At 34.2% G+C, this 14,428-nt stretch overlaps 1 protein-coding gene across 1 annotated transcript in view; it reads left to right on the plus strand.

Annotated features, from left to right (window-relative positions):
- Positions 1 to 9,322: 9,322 nt before the first annotated feature.
- LOC130684058 (1-phosphatidylinositol 3-phosphate 5-kinase-like) overlaps positions 9,323 to 14,428 on the plus strand; it is a 95,695-nt gene continuing 90,589 nt past the window's right edge. The window contains exons 1-2 of the mRNA XM_057503624.1: positions 9,323 to 9,399; positions 9,684 to 9,746. The gene's annotated coding sequence lies outside the window, so the exon portion shown is untranslated. The remainder of the gene's footprint in view (positions 9,400 to 9,683; positions 9,747 to 14,428) is intronic.

Consider the following 14,428-nt stretch of genomic DNA (forward strand, 5'->3'; position numbering starts at 1 on the left):
TTAATATGTAAATCTTCAAAAATGACATTGTATTTATTAAACTGTTTTAATAGATGTCTTACGATTTGAACTGGAAATACTAAACACAGAAAGAAAATGCTGTTAAAAATTGTAGAATTTAATCCTTTTCTGAAGAATCTAGTATTAATGTTAAGGTTAAATGCTGCCTAATTTAAATGGAATGGCACCCCTGGCTTCTCGGTACTGCAGCTTTCCATTTCTACAAAGTAGCTGTGTACTGAAGGAATGACAGAAGTTTGGAATACTGAGATAACTTAATCTTCAGAGCTTGGAAAGTAGTAAACAAAATAACTTCTTTTAGTACTTTTCAAAAAGAAATCAGAGTGTTAGATCCAATGTCATGCAATGTGGCATTTGATTTTGTGTCATTATCCAGTCTTCCATTAAATTGTAATGTTCCCACTTATGGAGACATTCAATAAAATTAAGGTTCATTTCCTACTTCCAGGAATATCAGCCTAGAAATTCATACTCATGAAGATGATTCTGTTTGACTGAGTGTTAAATGAAAATGTTATTGAATGAGAATTCTTCAACACTAATTTTCATAATTTTCTTTCATAGCTTACCCATTTGGTTTCTGTAAATATGGTTTCCCCACAGGCTGGTTGTGTTTCCAGGGGTGAAAAAAAGCAGTTTGTATCAGCTTTTGGGTGATAGAAAGATGAAGATAAACATACAAGTTATAACTAAGGATTCACAAGCATGTAAAATACTTGGTAGAACTTTTGTAAGAAAATGATAAAAACACATAGATAACTTTTTGAAAAAAAATATGAAGTAAAGGGAGCAGTGTACTCCAAATGGCTATAAATAGGGCAAAGATAAAGAGCCTAAAACATGTGTATTTTAATAGTTAACCAGTACATGAATTAAATTAAATACATCAAATGTTTTACCTAGTGGTTTCTGAAACTAAATGTACTCAATTGTTTAAACTCAGAATTCAGATTTTTTAGAAGGCAATTCATGCTTTTTATATGAGTTTTTGCCTTATATTTCATTTATTAGTCATGCATGCATGAGTCGAGTAAATACTTATTGTGTATCAGTTATGTACCAAGCCTAGTTCTAGGTATCTGGCATATATTAGTAAACAAAACAGGCAGAATTTGCCTTTATGGAGCTTACAAGCGAGTAAGGAGAGACAGACAATAAAGAATAAACATAACGAATAAGTAAATTATATAGTATAGTAGAAAATGAATAGTATACAAAATAGGATAAAAGATTGGGAATAGGAATTGCAGAATATAGTATTGAATGCAATGGTCAGATTAAGTCTCACTGAGAAGATAATATTTGAGAAAAGACTTGATGGAGGGAATGGAGTTATTTAGAAGAAATCACACTCACACTCAGAATTTAACTATAAAAAATTTAAAATAATTTCAACAAGATATGTATTACATAATATGATATTGATATAATGTTTTTTGATGTATCCTTTAAGATTTACCATGACATTTTATTATTTCTAACTTGATATAACAAAATTGAGTGTAGTGATTGACTCTGTAAGACAGGTGTTTTACTATTATAATATACTTCTAAGACACAGGTTAATTTCAACAAGATGTTTGAAAATACACATGGAAAAAAATTGCCAAACAATGAAGTCTTTAAAACCACAAGAGCATATATCTCTCGTGTGATTCTATATTCTCTTCCAAGAATAGACCAGATCAATAGTAAATAAAATTACAGTGTCTTCCTCAACTCCAGGAATGCATGTGTTCAAACATATACATTACTTAAATATACCTGAATATGAATCTGAAATAATTCTAAAAGTAAAAATTCTATTTCTAATATTCTTTTATGCACACCTAGAGTAATACATAGTCTAACTTAAAGTACCTGTCCTAAAAAAATGGAAAATCCTTAATTCCATGTTTAATTTCTCTCTCCTTTTTTGATACTTTAGAAGTGTTAGGCTGAATTACAAACTCATTACCTCAGAAGTCCAGGGATTGAATTTCTGCTCTACCACTTACCAGATGTGTGTCCTTGGCATATAACTAAGCCTAATCAGGCCTTTTCCTCAAGTGCAAAATGAAGGCTCATAACTCAAAGTTGTTGAATAAAACGTGTTCAAAGAGGTTGCTATATTATAGGTAATCATTTATATTAAAGTAATATTTTATGCTTTTTTTAACTGGTCAGTATTAGAATAAATACTGTTTACAATATAAACAGCTAAAGACCAGTCCAACACCATATAGAATATCAGGCATTATAGTATGATGGTGAGTTTTTAAAATAAAATATCATGGTGATTCTGAGAAAAGAAAGAGCTTTGTGGCACTCTGTGCCAGGGAAGTTCTAGAAGCTGTTAGAAAAAGGTGCATAACTTTAATTGGACCAAAAAGGAAGAGTAAGATTTGGGATGGAAGAAAAGATGATCCCCAAAGTAAACTAGTGATTATGGTGATGTCAGTGAACAAGGGATTTGTGGGATACAGTTTTGAAAGTACCTGAATTGTCCATTCTTTTGTCATAATAGAGTTCAGTATGTGTCACGGTGCTTTCACTTGTTGCTATATTCCTAAGACACACTGTTTACTTTGGAGTCACTATTTATTTATTTAAAGCCCATAGAAAATGTCCTGTTCTTTCTAAGGCAAGTATCCCCTTAGGACTCATTTATTTAACAAACACATAGTCATCATAAGGCTTTCACTTATGCAGCTATGGTTACAGGGCACATTTGCAAAATATATATTCATATAAGAACCCCTTTGCATATTGTTCACTGTAGATCCTAGAATTTGTGGTAAACAGAGTTTCTAAACCAATAGCACAATAATCTTGTTATTATTATTATTACTGAAGTATAACTTACATTAATTAAATACACACATCTCCATTGTGTGCCACCCCACCGTGTCACTCATGAATCCCGCGTTAAGAAGGTTGTTGTACTTCCTCCTAGTTAACACTGTCTTCCAGCTTAATCCTGATAGAGGTAAACAATATTCTGATTTCTACTTTTGAATATTAGTTTTGTCTGTTCCTGAACTTTATACAAATGGAATAATACAGTATGTATTCTGCGTTTGGTTCTCTTACTCATCATTATGACTATGAGACTAATCTATGTAGTTGTATGTACAGTAATTTTTGTGTGTTTTTCTTCATTTCTTTTTTCTGAGTAGTAATCCATTATGTGAAGGTACTACAACACATTCTATTGTTGATGAGCATTTGGGTGGTTTCCAGTTTTATGCCATCATGAATAAAGCTACTCAGAAACATTTTTGTAAATGTGTTTAGGTACATATATGTACTCAGTTCTCTTATAACTCTCTTATTATTTCTTTTGGACTATGAAATCATAAGATAGACATACATATAGTTTAACTAGATATTGCCAAGCAGTTTCAAAAGTGTTCATGTTAATTCACATTCCCACCAGCAATATATGAGAGTTTCAGTTGTTTTACCATCATAGTTTTCTTTTCAAAACCTGGAGAGCTCTTTATTCCCAACATAGTTCTTCAAGTGTAATGAGATTATGATCTGATTAATTTAACTAGAAATTATTTTTCATAATAGCAATTAACATGACACTTTCTAAAAAAGAAGTTTGGTTCAGTTTACTTTGGTGAAAGTATGTGAGCAACACAGAACTTTGGGTACTGTCATTTCCTACGCATACTAGGTTGTAATGGTATACAAACCTAAATGTGGTCTTTGAGCTACCTATTTCACTAAGTTGCTGCACCCAAAGTAAGCACCCATATCTCTCTTTTTCCACTTATATCACTAAAATAAGTCCTGATGAGTAAAATAAAAGCACTGGTAGAATAAAGAAGAACAAGTGTATATTATTTTTAACATTACCTGTGAAAATTTCCAGTGAAATACAAATATTCTTGAGCTTGAAAACCATGCACAATCCAAAACTAATTTGAAAAGTATTTTGTTCTTACATTTGGATAAGAATATAAATTAATTTTAGAGAAAATCATCACCATAAGATTTAAAATGAAATTGTGGAACCAAATTTTGATGAAGATGACTCAGAAGGATTAAAGCACGATTCAAGAGCAACTGGAAAGTGGTCCAGTTAGTTTATCTCACTTTTCACCCTACTTGCTTAGAATACATTCATCCTTCCCACTGGAGGCCAAGTCTAATCAAAATCACAGTGAAGATGTTAAAGGTGATGGTGGTTGACCCATATATCAGTATGCTCTTTGCTTCCTTATAAACATACTTAATATTTGTCATTCATTCTCAATCTAAGTTCAATTTGGGGTCAGGAGTCAAGTGATTCAAAGCTTTTATTTTTGAGGGAAACTTTTGTACTTCAATAATAAATCTGCCCATCATCTGTTCTCAAAATCCTTTACATGAGTTTCTCAACATTTTTGTTTTATTTTTTATAAAGGAAAACTCAGCTTTGTTAATGGTATATAGTTAATTTTCATAATCTGCTATGAAAAAAATAATTTACATAAACTTATCCTTTTGATGCTTTAGTGATTGTCTTTTAACTTCTAACCAGTTCTTATTCATCTTACAAAATCAGAGATCCCCAAAGTATACGCGTTTTATTGATATTATTTCGTATGTATTTTCTGAGGAAAAAAGTTTGTAATGAGATCTAGAGACCTGCTATTGAATTTGTCAAGGAATTCAAGAAACGTTTGTAGAAGACTTTCAGGTCCTCAAATGTACCATACATAGAACCTTGTGGTTTTAGAAGAAGTCAATAGCTTTTGGAAGCATGCTTCTAATAATTTTTAATATTCTGAAAGGTGCCACAGATTAAATTTTAAACATCATATTTCAATTGGTGGTCATTGAAGACTTGCCCTGGAGACTGAGATAGTTTGTATAACTTACTCTTCTCAGTTCTGCATCCTTCTATAACTTTCTCAGGTGTTAGATTGAACCATTTAAAAAAAGTAATAAAATTTCAACATTTCATATAATTTAGACTAATATGCTAATTATGACTCTTTCATTCTTTGTTTGAAACGTATATCACAGTATACTTTTGTGTGGACCAAATTTGTTGGAAGAAAAGATGTCATGTATGGTAAGCAAGGCAAGACAGTGTTCAGTGAATGTGAGTATCATAGCAATTTGTGAAATACTCTATTTGCCAATTATATTTAGAATAACAATTTCAAGAGTACTAGGTAAAAGTGTAATTACTTCTATTATTACATTTTTAGAAGTACAAATTATAGTAATTATAGTCAATTTATAGAAAGTCATGTCAAAGCATTTTGGCCATGAGGCAATATTGATTTATTAATCTAATTTTTAAAAATAATCCAATGATTAAAATGTAGCATATTTTAACACTAATACAAGTATAATTTATCAAACAGGCTCTTTCTCAGCATTTAAGAGCTGATAGCTCCCTGCTAAGTGCTTTACAGAATTCAAAGGAAGTAGGAGACAAGTCCCTATTTTAAATAAATGTATATCCATTAATGGAAATTACAAAAAAATACTGATTCCATGGGAAAAGATGATTTATAGTACAAATAAAAAAATATTCAAAAGGAAGACTGAATATATAAAACAAGGAAGTCAATACAGAATTCAAAGACTTCCTTGTGCTTAAACACTTCTAATTCATCCACTAATGTCGTGATTTTTCCCACTTACTCCCTTAAAAAGATTTTTGAATGCTAGTGTTTCAGGCTCTGTTGTAGATGCTTTGGATATACCAGTGTTCCAAACTTATAAAGAGGACTTCCCTCCAGCACACTGAGGCGTAATAAATAGTGAAATGATAAATAAAAATGTATGGTATGATGGAAATTGGTAAGTGCTAAGGAAAAGGGAGAAAAATGCAACAGGGGATGAAGGGCTGCACGAGGGATATTGTTGCAGTTTTCATTGTGGTAGTCAGTTGGGAAGACGATTATATGACCAAAGGCAATAACTCTATTATTCGTTCCTAAAGAGCATAAAGAGTGATGTGCAAATATATATACCAATATATTTAAGAAATGAAACTAAGGGTCTTACGGAAGAACCACAAAAGTGAGCTAACTGAATGCAAGCATAGAGTTAATCCGATTTTTAAAGATCAGGATCTTAAACGAAGCAGATATAACAGGGGGAGAGACATAGTGTTTCCTCAGAGAGAAAAAGACATGTGACGTTAGGTTCCATGTCCCTTCCACTATAATTGAAGCTCCCCAAGGAGGAAATATTCCTCTTTTTCCCACACTAGGACCTATTGAATCTCTGAAATATATATGTGTATGTCATCAAAACTGGTTAAATGAACTGGCAAGAGGTCCTAAGCTAAGGTCTAGAATCTTGTCAAAGAGGAAGAGTAAGGAAGACAGTTTAGGTTCATAAGCATAAATATACAAAATATAAAAAATCATGAAAGTCTATCAATTATCTGCCATCTTCCATTCTTGGAATATAACATAATTAAATGTAGGTATTACAGTGTTTATTGTATAATGGACATGTTTAAGTAATAGTTCCTTATACTAACAAATGGAAGAAAAAAGAATATACCAACTCATTTTTATTTACTGAACCAGGTTTCTCCAAATATTAAGTGACTCCCAAAGAATATGACATTTATTTGGAAGTATACTTCTTTAAACTGACCAGGACCACTATGTGTGCTTTATGCATCTTGATAAAATGCAATCCATGCTTCAAGAAATGACAATCTTATGCATCATTTTTTGTACTCAGAAGTGAATAATATATTAAAACAAAATATTTGTTTTAAAAAGTAACAGTGTCCAAAATCACTGAAGGAAAATAGACAATTAACAGAGAGAACATATTTCAAGGGACCCTTTTTGGAGAAGAATCATAACCAATAGTAGGATTAACTGAAACCTGAAATCTCTTATAATTTACCTAGGGTAATCATATTTTTTAAATGTGATTTATTTATTTGACAGCTGACATGCTGGAGCAGAGAATAACAGGGGTGACAGCAACTGTACTTTAGACATCAAAAGAGGCAAGATGACCTTACCTACAGATGAATTAATCTAAAGGCAATGAGTCATAAAAACTGAATATTGAGAGACTATTTAGAAAGGAAACAAAAATTAGAACCTCAAGGTCAAAATCCTAACACAATTTTTCCAAACTCAATTTTAACAAATATTGCGCCACCCAGTGGTTTTTTTTTGAGTGACCTCTCTCTATCTCTCCTTTCTCTCCCTCTCTTTCTCTCTCTTAAAACCTGGGTTCCAATTTCCACCTTCATTATTTTGGGTAGCTCCAGGAAGGTTTACATTGTCTATAACTAGGAGAAATCTTGGGAGGGCAATTCAATTTGATTGCCCGATTTCATCATTGCAGAAAGAATGATGGCAGAGATGATAGAGTGCCTAGTATACAATGATTAAGTTCAGGCTCGACAACTGGGTTCACAAAAGGGCAATCGGGGTTGCTCCATCTGATTGCCAGACTGGAAATGAAAGAAAAGCAGTGACATGATTACCCCATATTTGCCAGACCTCCAATATAGTGCAGCACACATATATTAAGCAAAGGTGGTCCTCAGAATGATCACAGTGCATTTTAAAGAGGAATATCGCTGCTTTAGCAAATAAAAGAAGGCTCACCAGATCAAAGACAAAGGATGTTTCTGGAATCTGCTTTGCTTACAGAGAGGATGGGAGATAGCATGGAAAGTCACTCAGTGAGAGAAGAAAAGCAGGGAACCTGAGTAAGGAAACTGGGATAGTGTCTCTGCTGGATTTCTAGCCAATTTGGTGACCTTGGTCAGATTCCTGGTCTTCAGCTTTTTCACCTATGAAACAAAGGATGTGGATAGGCTGAGTGGTGTCCGTAAACCTAGGATATGGACAGAGGCAAGGAGTAGCAGTAGGGCCATCACGTACAAAAGAACCATAATTTGAATATTTATGAAAGCAAAATTAGCTAGTGATCAAATAATGGAGAGGAAGGGTGGCTATTGGAGAATGTAAATTTATCTTAACACATTCTAAATGTAGTATAAAACTGGTAAAGATGATTCTTTCCAGAAGGAAAAGAATGAAGCATAGCCTTCTGTCTTTAAATTTCCTGCACTGTAGTCTCCTTTCCTCTTCTCTATCATCACCTTAATTTTCTCCTGTACTTTCTGTTTCTAGTAACCATGGTGATGCTCCCTCCCAGCAGCCTTCTTCACAGCCAGCCCTTTTGGTACACTTGAATTTTGTTCCATTCACTGATGCAGGCTGCTGACAATGCTGTAAAAATTGACTTATTTGTTGACATTTTTCCCAAACTTTTTGTCCAGGAAATAAATGCAGGGAGTCATTCTACACTTACCCTCGCTGCATAAGGGGCACTGTATAACAGGGATATTCCAACTGCTAATTTCAGCTGCTAACATGAAGGGGTACTGATTATACCAGAGATTCAATTCCCTGCCTTTGGCCCTCCGGGAGTGTAAAGTCCCAGTGCTTGAGCTGGTTGCCACCTCTTTTTGCTTTTGTATATAAACGGAATAAAATAGATTACCTAGAGAAATGACACATTAACCTTGGTTTCCTAATCTTCTTTGTTTTTTGCTGCATTCTCCCTTGTAAGAAAAATATTGCCGAGTATGTAATTATCACAGTTACAAAGGGATTGAATTTTCCACCAGAAAATATACGTAAATCTACAGACGTCTCTAATGAGCACAGTTGTTTATTTTAGAATATAAAAAAGGCAATATGGGAGATGCTCAGTTTTAAAAATATGTAGTTATTTGCCAATGATAAAACATCAAAGAAATCTCTGATGTTATTAATGCAGATAGTAATAATTCCCATAAGCTGTCATTTAGTCATGTCCAGTTTGTGTACCCTAACTTATTTGTAATCCTGTATGCCGGCAAACTCTGTTTAAGCCGTGTGTGTGTGTGTGTGTGTGTGTGTGTGTGTGTGTGTGTGTGTGTTTGTGTGTGTGTGAGTGTGTGCGTGCGTATCTGGCATTAACACAAAGGAGACTAGATGATGACATTCATAGGCTTATAGACTCGACTCCTGGGGACACACTTGGATGGAGGCAATTAAAATGCCTGTCAGGCATTTGATACCAGAAGCCCCTATTGCCAGCCACTAAATCCTAAGCTAGGGGCTGCATCTTCTGTCAGTGAATGATGGCGGAGCCGGGTGGCTTGTCATCATTCTCGAAAATTCTGAGGCTAGTGAGCTCTCTCCCTCTCCCACTCGCCTTATTTTCCTTTTCGCCACTGTGGGGACTTTTTCTAATTTGCAGCTTCCTTTTCCCCGACACACACAGACAGGAGCTGGTGGCTTGCAGACTGCGTCTGTCTGGAGCTAGAGAACCAGCAGAGATAATGCTCTGGGAGAAGGATTCTGCAGCAGTCCTCAAAGGCTAGACTTGGGTATCGCTGCATAAGCGCTGGTAATGGATTGGGGCTTTAACATTTTTGTTTTGTTCTATTTAAACATTTTTCAAAGGACCTACCTTATGTGATCTTGAAGTGAAATGCTTTAAAATTCATTACTGAGCTTCCTAAAAATTCAAGTACTGCATTTTTTTGTGCTACAGACCTGAAGACATAGATTTATTATCTGGATAGAAAGAATGCATTTGCTTATTGGTGAGTTACAATTTTCAATATTTAGTTAACAAATGTATATATGTATTGTTTTGTTTTGTTTTGGTTTAGATTTTGATTTGTTTAGATTCTTCAGCTTGTCTCTAACCGAGGAAGCTGACTGGGAACTACTCATTCAGAAAATTAAAAGGTACCACATGTTTTGTTTGGTTGTTTAAATGAGGAAAAACCAGGGAGGATTTCAAATGTTTTTATTTAAGTCCATCTTTCTGTCGCTGGTCTTTTATTGTTAAGTCTGTGTTGATAATTGTCCATAGTATGTACGATTTCCTATGGAAAGAATGCCATTATCCAAGGCTGTTTTCCTCAAAAGATGTCTAAAGAATTATGTTTTTTGCCTGTGCTGCAAGTTGTTAGCAAACATCAATATGCTTGGCTTATTTTTGCATTTTTATCATTGTCACAGTTAAAAATATGTTGAAAATTCTGTATCATAATGAAAATTCAACCATTTGAATTTAAGAGACATGTACTAAGTAATGATTTTATCTTAGGGAATCCTGCTAGTAAGTGATATTTTTAAATGGCTAAGTGAAATGGCTTGCCCTACCCAGGCAGAATGAGCCCTAGAGACGAAAGCCCAGCCATGACTCAGTATTGTCAGGTTTTGTAAATAAAAAATTGTAACTTCTTCACTGAAGCTTTAGTCTTTAGCACAGGATATATTTAAAGGCCAAGGTTAGTTTAAAAAAACAAACAAACAACTGGTTTACATATGCTTTATTCAGCACTGACAGTATAAGAAAGTAGTCCTTCATCTTGCCATGAAAGCAGTTGAATCCATTGATCCTGGGCCGTATGCCTTACATGAAAAATATTAATTTTCAAATACAGCATCAGGATGTCTGTTACTTGGAGATGGCAATCCCGGGTATTGCCGTTTCTTTAATTCTTTTACATTACCTTTGACTTCAGTATATACATATGTCAATAAAACCTGTATTTGTAATTTGCCTTTAAAATAATGAAAGACAGTTTTTTCCTTGCTGAGAACATCAATAACATCTTTTATCTTTCCTTGGCATTCAGACAGCATTCCCCTCATGACTATAGGTCCAAAATATTGTATGCAGTTAAGGTTAGTTTTTTTCTAAATGTACTTTAAAAATGGCCAATGTCCAACAACTGATCCTGAAATATCAAAAGTATTGAGTGTGCACCTGTGAATGTGAATATTTGTAGCAGTTGAAGGAGACGAATGCGTGGTCCTTGTTTAATTTTGTCCGCAGTGTGTAATTATGAGAACCTTAATTTATTCATTCCACAAGCACTTATTAAGAGCCTTACTGCTGTGGGTAGTTACTGTGGGAGAGAGGGAAGGGCAGATGCCACTGGCACCACCCTTCCCGAGTGTAGGAAGCAGTACATATTTTTGAACAGGAGTATGAATTCATTAAAATAAACCAGTGAAATCTCCAAATAGGACTTTATATTCCACTTGGATATTCTAAAGCCCTTGGGAAGATTCTCCCTTTAGGTTTCACTCAGAGTAAGTGATACATTTCATATTTGGTAAAAAAAATTCTGATATTTTCGCACCTGACTTAATCCACATGTTACATATGTGAGAATCTGTTTCCTAATCTTCAGGATCATTTAGCAACTCATTATATTAATTTTGAACTTTGGGGCATTTACAGGAGTTGGAAAAGAATGAAGTTATTATTTAGCCACTAAAAAAAAAGATATATTCAGTATCTTGTCAATAGGAACTAATCAGTTCTGTGGCAGTTTATCTGGGTACTGGAAAAAATGACTTATTACCTTACCAAAAGCCTCTCGGTACCTAAATTTTCTAGGACCATTTTACAATTTACCCAGGGGTCTGTCGACAGATTTTGCGTAATAAACCAGAATTTATTCAAATAGTCTGTTACATCATTAAATCAGAATTCAACTATTAAACTCTTAGAGGGTCAGGGATCAGAATCACGGATTTTCTAATCAATGTCATCTTCACGTTAGTTAATTCCTTTACTGATTTTTCTCACTCATGTATTCAGAACATAGAATAGTGCCTGGACCACAGTAGGCATTCAGTAAATATTTATTTAATTATTTGATAGATGAATGAATTCATCAGCATTTTCCCCAATAACTTTTTTGTTCTTACTTTTCATGAGATTACACACTTATAAAACAGACATTTGGTACTTTTTTAAAAAAGTTACTCAACATATACACTATATATTTCTAATTAATAATGATTAACTAGATAATTATTATTGGGTAGAAAATCAGGCAAACCATGTGTAGAAATTCCTCCAGGCTATATGGAAAAGGATTTTTCCAGTTTTAGGTTAAGACGGAAAGAATTTTTGAAATGTCCCTTTTCACTTTCATCAACTAGGGGAAAGATGCCAAACTGCAGCATGAGTTTTGTTTTATGGATGCTTCCTAACTGCTACTCCCAGTCTTGACATTGTTTATTGGTCTTCATGTCTTCAGCCAAGATTTTGCTGCAGCAGAGGGGAGGAGGCCTCTCTCTCTCTCTCTCTCTCTTTCTTTCACTGTAATACTAGAAATGATGTCATAGTTTTCATAAATGCTTTGTTGCTCATTATGAACTATTAAGTGTGGTATCATTTCATACATATATATATACACACACGCATAAGGGTACTTATTTATAATGTGTAAAGAAATTTCTAGAATCATAATAGCTTTAGAGGATGCCATTCTTTCTTGTTGTCATTTATTTTTATTAATAAAGCTATAGGTTTTTGTTACTAACTATGTACCAGAGAATATTCTAAGCCCTTAACGTACGTTATCTTACTTTAAGTTACCCTACAGTCTTGAGATGTGGGTATGGTCTCCATTTTACAGATGAATGAACTGAGATTTCAATTGGTCAGTCGGAACAAATCTGGCCACAGTCCTTTATATTAATTACAACATACTACATTTTTTTCGTGTAGGTTTTTTATGTTTATATTCATTGTTTTAGTGTCTTATTTATGCACATGATATATATTTTATTGAAATAAGGTTAAAATGGTATGCTTGTAGATTCTTATTTTCATTATACATAAGGTAGGAGTAACTATATCTTCTAATTTGCAACTGTCATAGTCAAATTCTGGTGTATCTTATATTTTAATGTATATTTTATATTGAATCTGAAGAAGTTTATTCTTTTAGGAGAAATGTCAGGGGTAAATTAGGAAGTTTTAAAACAAATGAATTCATAAAGCATCCCTTTTTTCATTAGGATGGTGTCGTATTACTGAATTGCATAATCTAAGAAAATTCAGGTGCTAACTGGCATGACTGATGCTGTATCTTGCAAAAGTTTTTAAAAATCGACATAATGGGAGAAGTTTCAAGTGGCTGAAATAAACAAGCAGGGAACAGTGTCCTATACAATGTGAAAATACCCATTAGAACTTAAATACATCTTACTTAACCCAGAAAAATAACTGAGGGCACTAACAACTACACAAACATGTATGAAGATACTCTATTTGCAAAAAGTATATATAATGGAACACTCTCAGAGCTCAGCTGGGTGCAGCAGAATAAACCAAGCAAGTAGCACCAAGGTTCATTGGTATGATAAAAGTCACATGAATGATTTCTTATAGGACTTCATCTCAGGGCAGGATTACCAAAAATTGGGAAGGGACTCAACAGGAAATATTTCATGGCAGATGAGCCTTTTCAGGTGGAACTTAGGGATGAATGGAATTATTCAAGGGGAGCTTCAGGAAGAACAAACAACATGAGCAAAAGAACCAAAGGAAGTGAACGTGCATGGGAAGTGTAGACTGATCTCATTTGTATTCCAGAGTGCAGGGCAGAAGAAAGGCAGCCTTAGAAGATAAGGATGGAAAGGTGTATGCATACTATCAGGTTGTGCCATATGAAGTGGCTAATTGCCTACTCTTTTTGAACTACAAAATAAAAATTTCTTTTCGTTCAAACTAATGCATTGGAAAAGGATCTTAAATGCCAAATTTAGGAAATTTTTCAGATTCAATGGGAAGCTATTGGCTGTATTTTCAGTAGGAGCCCACAATGGCCTAAACTGTGTTTCAGATGACTTATTTTATAGCTCTGGGTGAGAGACAGTTGTGTGTGAGAGCATGTTAAAGAAAGCATCACTGTGGAACCTGTCATAGGATAATCTGAGGGGAAAAAAGGGCTCAAAAAGGGTGTTGAAAGGGGGCATAAAAAAGAGGTCACGAAAATGAAAGATGTTTGTGAGCTCAAACTCACTGACTACAGCAACTGCTTGATTGGTAGGAGGAATGAAAAGCAAAATGACTCAGTGGTGACTGTAACATTTGATTTTGTAACTGGAAAAATAGGGGAGAAAGGTAGCTAAAAGCTGCTGGAGGAAAGAGGCCCTCTTGCTCTTATTGTATTCCTGGTCTCCAGCAGACTGCCTAGGATGTAGTAGACAGTCAATAAATGCCAACTGAATGAGTGAGAGAGTGAAAAAAAAGTGAAGAGCAAGTTTAGGCCACGATGGCTGGTTTTGTAGGTGGACTGCAGAACGCATAGACTCAGAGCTAAGAGAAGAAATTAGGCATATGGGACATGGACGCCATTATCAAGAAAGATGAGAAGAGGACCAAAGAGAAGATTTTTGGCAGCACCCACATTTAGGATGCAGAATGAAGGTCAGGAATTGACAAAGTTAAAGAAAGAGTTTTATTTTTAAGCCAATAAAAAGGAGGGACAGTCAAGTAATAGAAAGCAAGGCTGAAACTCAGATTCTCTAGAAACAAAAATCAAAATAAATAAAAAACTGCTGAATTATTTATTTCACTAATGTCTTCTGTTATTAAAACTGTATATCCACAT

Source organism: Manis pentadactyla, chromosome 6, assembly GCF_030020395.1.
Source record: "Manis pentadactyla isolate mManPen7 chromosome 6, mManPen7.hap1, whole genome shotgun sequence".
In the NCBI taxonomy this organism is placed as follows: Eukaryota; Metazoa; Chordata; class Mammalia; order Pholidota; family Manidae; genus Manis; species Manis pentadactyla.